The sequence below is a fragment of the Nicotiana tabacum genome, chromosome 8 (assembly GCF_000715075.1).
Source record: "Nicotiana tabacum cultivar K326 chromosome 8, ASM71507v2, whole genome shotgun sequence".
Taxonomy (NCBI): Eukaryota; Viridiplantae; Streptophyta; class Magnoliopsida; order Solanales; family Solanaceae; genus Nicotiana; species Nicotiana tabacum.
This window is the reverse complement of record NC_134087.1, coordinates 157,217,625-157,228,490: the sequence shown is the minus strand read 5'-3', so window position 1 is coordinate 157,228,490 and position 10,866 is coordinate 157,217,625.

Here is a 10,866-nt window from a genome sequence, read left to right as displayed (position 1 = left end):
CTCGACTATTTAGTATCAACAATTAGCATAAAAACATTTAGTTCTCCAAATTAATGCACAGAACGTGGTAGTGTACTTGGACAAGGCTATCTTAAAGAGTCATTACGCGGACAACATAACTGACTCGGCTAGGTTTTACCATGATGCATGCACAGTTTAAACAGAGTAAGGTTTCTATGGGGTTTTAGACAGGTACCCTTGCGCGGACAACTCAAGGGGGAAAGGTACAGAATCGTCGACTACACCGTTGATCGACTGGTTTTACCGCAAATATGCCTTTTCCATATTTAGGGGGTGATAATATCGGAAGAGCGCAACCACTCATTATAAGCATTGCTATGGTATTTGTTTGGCATGAGTGGAATATGATGTTGATCATGATTATGCAATAATTAAAGCATGTTGGCACATATTTTCACGTTAAGAAAGAGGTAAATACAGCAGTTTCATAATTTAAAGCAGTAGTAAGGAAAGAAACAAAGAAGACAAGTCAGTTTTGAAGTTGAAAAGGGAATTGAATGCTTAAAAGAATTAAACAAGTAATTGCACATAAAGAGGTATAAATCCACAATAAGAATCTGAAATGGTAAGAGCCTAAAGATCCCCAGCAGAGTCGCCATGCTGTCGCGCCCCTTTTTTTCCTAAGCGGAAATCGGGTTTATGACATTTGGAGAGACAACTCATTCCTTTTGGGAACTGGGTTTGAATTTGGAGAGTCGCCACCTAATGATTAGGGTGCATTAGGACACCAAAAGAGTTCGATTTGAATAACCAGAGATAGGGTAAGGGCTTGAAATTATTCTAAGGGGAAGGTGTTAGGCACCCCTAAGAATCCACAAGTGTGGTTCCCGGCCAGAAAATTATTGTGAATTGAGGTGCAATTAACGTATAAGCAAATAAGGCTCAAATAATAGGGGATTTCAACACATAATGGTTTGAAAGTAAACAAGTTTTGAAAGAACAATTAGAAAAGCTGATTTTTTAGAATAAGGAGTTAAATTGCTAAAAGAATAAAGAATAAAGGAAAGGGGATCCTAGGTTTATTGAAAATATGGATCACCCCACACAATGTCCGGTAATCACTCCTCAATGAGGGGCTGCTCGTGACATTATCGCGTGGTCATCATATCCATATCTATCGTTCCCACCCCGTTAAGGTATTAAAGCGCGAATTGGTCTCGATTACTTATTGCATGCTATTACTCGTCCCATTCCTATCAATCCCGGAGGCACTTAGGACTACTAATCCTAAAAGGGAGGGATGCTGGGCTTATTTGGAGTTTCAAAGGTAAAAATTCTATGGCGGCATACAAAAACACATATTGCATATAAAAGGGGACACATAAGCATATAGGCTCAAGTATACCTCCTCGAACAAACACATAAAGTAGCATGTCTTACACATACTACTTAGGTATGATTGAAAAGCATTAAAGACGAGGCAGATGAGATTGCTGAAGCAGTTTTAGTTTATTGCATAACTCAGATAAGAAGTCCGAATCAGGCCTGCCTGCTGGTTGTAGTGATTAACAGATTCAGTTTTACAGTTATTATTCTAAGGGTTTCCTAAGTGTTTAGACGTGGTCCTATAGGCATGATATCTGCCGAATTTAAAAGGTGATAAGATAGTAGAAGCTTGAAAAAAATTATTCGAAATCTTATAAGCATGCTTGTTAAACCTTGTTAAGCGAGGGAATTAGGTTATTACGAGAAGTAGAATGAACAAAAAAAATACTGAACTGGCTACAGGTTCTGTAGGTGGTAGTATCTACTGTTACCAACTTTAATTCCTAGGAGCATGTTATCTAACATTGACTGCAAATGAAAGGGAATCAGATTGATTTAAGAAACCCCTAAAGGTATAATTTCTATGCATTACTCGTTTTAAACCTTATAGGTATGGCATCTAAATGAAGTTTGAATATGCAGAATTAAAAGTACCCGATAGGTAGGTTTTCTACATGAAGTTGAATATGCAGAATTAAAAGTACCATATAGGCAAGTTTTCTACGTGAAGTTGAAAAAGTATCCTGTAGGCATGATTTCTAGGTGAAGTTCGAATATGCAGGAGTTAAAACACCATATAGGCATGTTTTATACCCTTGCATGCATAGTTAACCACCCTTTTCACTAGCTAGCCCCAAGTGTTTATTACAACTTATTACAAACCAGAATAACAAACTACATCATAACAGAAAAATACAAAGAAAGTACAACCAGAGGAGGGCTGATTCTTGACTTCCTCTCTGAGTTACGAGATAAACCAACTCAAAGACCATTGATCCAAAGCCTTTCTCCAATTTGAGTGTGTCAGAGTTCCCTAAGAGACTCAATGGGACTCCGGGCAGTGCTCACACCCAAATTGTATTACCAGAATAGGCACAAGTGCAGTGTGGAAGTGCCATCCCTCAAGTGCTCAAGTTCAGAGGGAGCTCATGGGTCCCAAGGCAAGGCTCACAAGAGGAGGGCAAAACTTAAGTCTAAGAGAGAGTGGAAGTGCAGAAACAGAATTTTAAGAACTAAGGAAGTAAATGAGAGGAAAGAGGTGCTGGGAAACAGTTACAAAATTGATAACTTCACATAAAAGGGGTTCAGGGATTGGGAGCTTGCAAAGAGCCTATGTACTTAGGCACTAGTTAATTCTGGGCATGCACAACAATATGGTGTACTATTATGCTTACAAAATCAACCAAAATACACAACATATAGTGGTAACATAGAGGTTTGAGTCATAGAAAACAATACTCAATACTGTCATGCCTCAAACAAGCCATCAGTACCAAACACATTGGGGTAGGGGTTTAGGATACATCATAAATTCAGAACAAGCAGAATTGCTAAAATAAGTACTGAATTAAACACAAGCAGTAGGCAGACAAACAGGTAAAAGGATTAAGTAAACATATTGTTGTGACGCTGAAATCTTAATCAGAACATACCAGTTCAGAGAAGCAAAATATAGTAAAGGCAGGTAGCAGAACTTTGAAAACAGGCCACAGTACAAGTAGTAAAGCAGAAGAGAGTGTTTTTTGAGTGTAAGTGATTTTAGAACTCAGAGTGTTTGTGTGTGTCTGTGTTAATGAAAGAGTAGGGTATTTATAGTTTGAAACAAGTAGAACATAAGGCAAGAATCATAGCTTAGTAGTAATTATGGAACTATATACCAATTAATATCAAATCAGTATATGGACTTCCTTTAATTAAGGAGTTGAAATCAAACAGTAATGGGCAGAAAATATTTAAGGAAGGAAATCACTTAAGCATCATGTGCAGAGTAGATAATTAGGGGTAAGTGCATAGAGGTTTAATTAAGGGAAGAATATTTGAAATACTCGGTTAGCCAAATAAGGTAAGAAAACAAAGTAAAGTTGCAGCCTATGGACACAATCGAAAATCAGTACATAGCAAATCAAGGAGTCAAGGATTTCAAAATCACTGATTTAAGGAGAGTGACATGGGTTCCCATGAATAAACAAATAAACCAAGTCAGAAATGGGAGAATTGAAACTCTAAGGAAAGTTTTCAAATCAACCCAAGAAACAGGGGAATCAGTAAGGCGAAACAAGGAAAGAGCAATCACTTAACACATGAATGCAATAAAAATTACACAAGGAGGTTTGAAATCAGTCCAAAATTGAAGGTCATTTCAGAGGGAAATTCAGCATATAAAAGAGTGCATAAGTATTAGGCATGCAAGGCTGAATTTAGGACAAAGAGAAGCGTCATGCAATCACGAAGTCAGTAAGTAGTGGACTATCGAAACATGGTAGTCACATAGGTCAATCTTAGTAACTCAGTAATAGAGAAAGGAGAGAGTATCAAATAGCATGCAAAGGGGTCAAGTAAAGAGACTTTTTTGAAAACTGTAGCCTAGTTTCAAGGAAGTCAAAATCACATAAAGAAACAGAGGATGAAACAAAAAGATTTCGAATCTAGTCGAGCAACAGATGAGGCAGCTTCAGAAGCTCGAATAGGTCTAAAGAAGTTAGGGTTTTGAAATCAATCAAATTCAGAGCATGACGACCAAGTAAATCACATAGCAAATAGCCTCAGAACTCGACTGAACCCCAAATTTTAGGGTTTTCACCATCAATTGAGTTCTAGAGATGAAAACGAGTAAATCAGACAAATACTAATAAAAGTAGATTCAGAAACCTCAAAAGAAACTAAGACTTTTAACATGCAAACTCTAGTAGAAGAACAACATAAAGAAACATAGTAGAACATGTTAAAAATTAGAGAAAGCTTCAAAACAACTTTAACAAAACCTAAATCGAAAAAGACAAGGGGTTTTGGAGGCAGAGTTTTGAAAGAAACCTTGAGAAAGGCGTTTAGAAGTTTAGAGTAAACACAGATCTAGAACAGATCTAAAGAAATCGGAAGAACCTCAAAGTCTAGGGTTTCGGAAGAACCCCAGATGGTGATAAAGGCTTGGAAAATCATCGATCTTAAGCAGAAAAGTCGAGAGTCAGGCTTCAATGGCCATGGCTGGCCAGAGTAAGGTCAAAGGTGACCGAAGACAGCCATAGAACTTAAATCACCAAGGTCTGGACCAAACGTCTTCGAGGTCTGGCCTTGAAAACATAACAATCGGGCATGTAGGAGCCAAGAGAGGTAGATACAGGCCTTCAATAGCTTCGGAGGCATAGATTTGGGAAATTTTCAGGTGGTAATTGAGGGCGGCGACTAGAGTTTGAGAGGGAGTTTGAGAGAGAATTAGGAGAGGGGGGAATTAAAAGGTGGCTACAGGTGAGAAATGATTAGGGTTAAGGGTTAGTTCAGGTTAAAAAAGGAAGGGGCAGATGTGAGCTGTTGATCTAGGCGATCAACGGTTGGGATTAAAAGGGAATCCGAGCGGGTTATTTAATTGGGTCGTGGGTTGGTTCAGACAGGGATTGGGTCATGGTAGTTGGGTTTAAAATTGGGTTCAATTGGGGAGCCAAATCCGGCTAAAACTGAAATGAAAAATGGGCTAACATTTAAATAGCTATTTTTCCCTATTTGATTTACAAAAATAGTAAAAATAATTTTTGAAAATAAATTAAAGGTACTAAAATGATTAATAGCATATAATTATCAAATTAAAAATATTGGACCTAGTTTTTATAGACATAAGCGCAATTAAATCTAAAAGAGGCTAATATTGCAATTATATGCAGTTTAGCTTTAAAAATACTAAATAAATTTGTAAAAATATGCAAAAATCACATTAGATATATTTTGGCATAAATAGGAGAGTCCTATAAATGAATCACCAAAAATGATAATTTGGGGAATAATTGTTGGGTTTTTATGGATAAAATAGGGCAATAAATTAATTTAAAAAATCTTTAAAAATTAGAAAAAATAATAAAACATTTGGACATACTTATATATGCATAGATATGCTATTTCGAAAGTATTTTGCATATTAAAAATATATAGAAAAAAATTGGGTATCAACATACTCCATAAAGGTTCCTTCACTAACCTCTTCCCCTAACATATCATACCACGAACAAATCACCAAAATTATATCTAGTAGTGAACAATCCTTACCTCAAAAATCGATTCTCACGTGCCGTGCAATATTCGTACTTACTCAAATTACTCTATACAGAAGTCAAGACTTACCATTCCTTCGTGAATCTCATGCCCTCACATCACACAAGAGAGTAGTTCCACAACTAATAATATTAAGAACAAGTAGAAACTTAGATGGACAAAATTCACTCACTCTCAAAAAGAACATTCACATGCCACAGAGATGCAACATAGGCTTGCCCGTAGTGTACTACTCTGCTAATCGAGCCCATTCAGTCTAAGATCAATTAGGACTTCACTTGGTTGTAATGTAGGCTAAGGGACAAGTAGGATATATTTGGATATAGTGACTAACCTCCCTAAGCACTTTTAATACAATCACATTAACCTTCAAAACCATACTTATGTCAACCAGACATTCCACCACATTTTTTATTTATGACATCTCACTCCATTAGGTGCAATTGTATCAAGTCACCACTTATCAACTACTACATTTACTCATTCTCCCTTTTTTTTCAAGTGGTGCTTATTCTTTTACTTTTTCAAAAACTGCACCTTTCCTCTATTTCATCGGTTCCACTCAAAAACCAAACCACCACCCCACGCTTTAGCTTTTGCATATTTTAATACCATTCAAGTGATCATGGGAGGTAAAAGGGGTTCAAACAGATGGACCGTTCAAACAATTGGGTAAGGTTCGCAATGTGGTTGCCAAAGAAACAGGCTTATAGGCTCAACGGGGTTGACTGCGATGTATTACATTTATGTGGGTCTATTTTATATATCTGGCTTAACAAAGAAATGTCTATATCACTTCTAAGACTGAATGAAGCTACTATTTCACTTTGCAAACACACGAGACAAGTTCTAGGCATCAAATATAAAGCATAGAATACAATACAACTCTCACACACATGGCACATGACTCACTCCAGATTGGCTTATCAAGACACTCTCTTCTGAGTATTCAAGTCAGTTACAAACATACAATTTAAGGCACTTTAGCAAGAATCAACCACTGAGACTATGCGTTACACTCTAGTATCTACTGTGTTCAGGTGTATCAAAGCCAAGGGTTTCTCTTTCTATTTCAGCTCGTAGCCCATCAATACTAACTAAAAACTAAAAAAACAAAAACTAACTACACCCGGTTCAAGATAAACCCTTGGAAAAGAACCGTGGCCCAAAGAAAAATCAAGGGGGAGTTACTACACTACCTAGAACAAAAAAAAATCTTTTTGGTATTTTCTTTAGACTTACTTCCCTCAAGAAAACTGTCTAAAAGATCCGTCATCAGGAAGAGTCCCCATAATCCTGTTTTGTTTACGTCGACTTAGACCCTCAAGAACCCCGTCGTAAAAGATCCGTCGTCGGGCCAAGTCAACTCACCTACCTTAAGCTTACCTAATGTAACTATTACTCAAAACACCAAAAACAATCAAGAAGAAACAAAGAAACATCAAACTGTCAAAGTTACATATACATACATACATTGAAGTATCCCCCACTCCACACTTAAAAGGAAGCCATGTCCCCATGAGGTAAAGGAACTTCCCTGAAAGATCACTCTTGATCGGAGATCGTGTCTGGGTTCAAATTGCAAGCACGACCCAGAGCTCTCAACCAGCCCAATATCTTCTTCTCCAATTTCACCTGCCGGTCAGCCACCGCGTCAACACCTGTACCCAATTCAGTGACCGAGGTACGCAATCCAGCCACCTCCTGCTCCAAAGCTGTAAACCGGGTAACTCGAGCAGCTCCAGATGGTGCTGCAGTCCCAGATGGTGCTGCAGCTGCTATAATGTGCTCATGAGCCTGTGGCTCGGCCCCCACATCTTCCTACTCAGCCTCCTCATCCTCAGAGTCGTCAAATTCACCACTATCATCACTACCTGCTGCCACTGGCTCCTTACCAGTGGTGACCTTGTCAGTGGATGGTATTTTTGGGATCGGTAGACAGGTTAGTGTCGATAGCCAAATGCGAGTTAGCGTCCAACGGGCCCGTGACCAGAATTTCGATGGGATCAGCGGGTGGTACCTCGTTATCGGGCACTATGTTGTTATTTTCGCCGTGGTGACCGGACTCATTGTTAGCAGGTAGGGGTGCCAATTGTGAGTTTGACATTTTGAGCTTTAACTTGAAATTAGAGACACTTCAAAGAATAAGTGTAAATAGTGTGTGTTATAGAATTTTGTATCAAATAACCATTATTATCCTTAGGCCTACGGTGGACGCCAAACTGCTTACCCTAAGAATTGGATAATAATTAAATTTGTAAGTAGTTTTAAGAACACGTGGATAATTTGACACAAATTAATGAATTGAATTGTAATTAAAGCGAACAATGATAAAATAAATTCAAACCGTGCAACTTGAACAGTTATAGCCTTGAAAAAGTGAGTCTCACTTGAACTGGATGTAATTCAAATGATATTAGATACAGAAGAACAATAGCTTACAGAAAGAAAATAATATTATATTGCTTTGGGATGCGTGTAACAATGTCCTTTACAAATAATCAGACCCCATTATACAACAACAATAACAACAACCACCCCGTATAATCCCAATAGTGGGGTCTAGGGAGGGTAGTGTGTACGCAGACCTTACCCCTACCCTGGGGTAGAGAGGCTGTTTCCAAATAGACCCTCGGCATCCTTCCCTCCAAGAACTCCCCACTTTGCTCTTGGGGTGACTCGAACTCACAACCTCTTGGTTGGAAGTGGAGGTTGCTTACCATCAGAGCAACCCCTTTTGTCTAAGACCCCCATTAGTAGGGGAATCCTACTTTAGGTACAATTCTATAAAAGGTAAAAATTCCATGATTTACTGATTAGCCGGTTTCTCATTGATACGTGCCGAGATTCCCGCTGTGATATCTGACCTGTTACGGATATTTTGGCCTTCCATTATTTGGTTTGGCAATGTTACCTCGAACTCATTTGGGGTCAGGGTCGATTCCGGGGTCATGGACTCGATGTTCTTTGAGGACGAGTGTTCTAACCTCGTATTTTGGATCGATAGAACCCGTAGTCTATCTTCAACTCATCGCGTTTCAATCCGATCTGTCGTGTAGTAAACGAGTCCGATTTTGACCATATACATCACTCTTAAATTCTTAAAGGGAGGTGAGAATTGGGTGTAATTGCGTGATGTAATTATAAGGTAACTTTAATTTTCAGATTCTTCTTTTCTTTTTTCCAAATATATTTTTCTTTTTAAAATAAAACTTTTTCGACAGAGAGAATATTCTAAAGGTATTAACTCCAAAACTAGTAGCAGTAGAAATAGTGTTCGTGGAATTAAACTATCAAAATCGGAAGGTGATGCAAATTTCTCTAATTGCTGTTCTCCTACCTTTTCAGTTCATAAAAATAATGGAAATCATTCCATGAATTCTACTTGTCATCAATACAAATAAATATGGTCAATAGGGTTGACATTATAGTTCTTAATAAATTAATAATTAATCAATATCACAGTGAAATACTCAATTGCATAATACACCTTATGCTAATAACAGGGCTTATTTCTCTTGCTGTATGAATAACTCATGTAGTTGTTTTTATTAGATTTTAAAATTTCATTAGATGGCTGATATCCCAATAAAGACGGTATTGTATTACCACTTTTATTTTTTTAACTATTAGTACAATTATTTATAATAAAATATACTTTCTTAGGTCATATCTAACTTTCTTGTATTCACTTGAGTTGGTAAAAAATAAACCCGTTATTAAAACTTTTATTTAATTATTTTAAGTAATGGAGTAATATTATTTATTTGTAAGATATTAATTATTTTTATGATTTACTTACCAATTTATAATAATTTAATATATTTTAAACATATTTATTTTAAATGCCTCATAATAAATTAATAATTGATAGTATTACTTATTTATATCTAAGTTTGTCACATAGTAAAACTTATCTACATATTAATTTGATTCTTTATTATTTAATCATGTAATTACACTTGCTCAACCAAATATGCAATAGAATTTATATTGTAATTACGTTATGACAAACAAACATGTCATTGTGATTACTATACTGTGTATAGGCATATAAAATTTATTGATTTCAAATTCAATAAATAATTTAGATTATATTATATATATATTAGTCCAAATAAATATTTTGGGCTAACATAATTGGATTAATTATATAAGACCAATATTATTGGGCTAGCTCATTTAATTGGGCTAAAGTAATGAGCCCACTTCATTAAGCCCAATATGTCATCTTCCTAAAGGTCCAGTTTGGTGCCACATGTCAAATGACATGGCGCGCCAAGTCAAACGAAAACACCAATAAGATTATGCCACGTGTCAAAATGACAAGGCATGCCAAGTCACTCTAAAAGGCCAATGAAATCGTGCCATGTGTGCAAGTGACATGTTCTGGCCAATCAAATGCGTCCTTGTCACACTTCAATTTGATTGGTCGGAAAGAGTTTGTTCTTATCATAACTCTTCCCTTCCACAACTATAAATAGGGGTCTTCATAACTCAGAAAAGACACCAGAAGTTATAACAAGAAGCAAGAAAGAGCTCATGGATCAAACGCTGCAAATTCCTCCACAAGTTTCAAGCTTCAAGTTCAATTTCAAGAAATCAAGTTCAAGCTCAATAACGAAGAACAAATCAAGTTCAAGCTCAAGAACGAAGAACAAATCAAGTTCAAGCTCAAGAACGAAGACCAAATCAAGTTCAAGTCCAAGCAATCAAGCTCAAGCTCAAGATCATCGTTCGTGGCAACAAACATAGATTCAAGATCCAGTTCAAAGGCCCTTGAATTTATTTACCATTGAAAAGAAGAATCAGAGGATTCATAGAGATTGCACACTCAAATATTCGAAACTAAATACTACAATTGTTGCGATATTTTCGGTCTTGATTTTATTTTCTCGACGCAAATTTATTGTCTACACTGTGTAATTACTATCCTAGTAATTACACTACCAGGTAATTACACATGGCTTTCCAAACAGACGCTTTAGACTCATTTGGTATAAGGAATAGGGAATAATTAATCCCAAAAATAAATTTAAGAAGAGCTTATCTCATGTTTGGTTGGTAGAAAATTACGGTATAATTAATCCGGGGATTAGTTATCTCAAAATTGTAGTATTTTTTATCACCATAAAAAAGGTGAAATCATTAATCCCGAAACAACTAACCGTGAGATAACTTGTTTCCCATCAAACTACCCATTAGAGTATAATTCACGTGGGGAGAGAGACAGGAAAGAGAGGGGGGACCAGGGTCTTGAAAGAAGCTAAAGTGTTGAATTGGGCTACGCAGGTAACAAAGGAGAAATTTTGCCAAATCTGG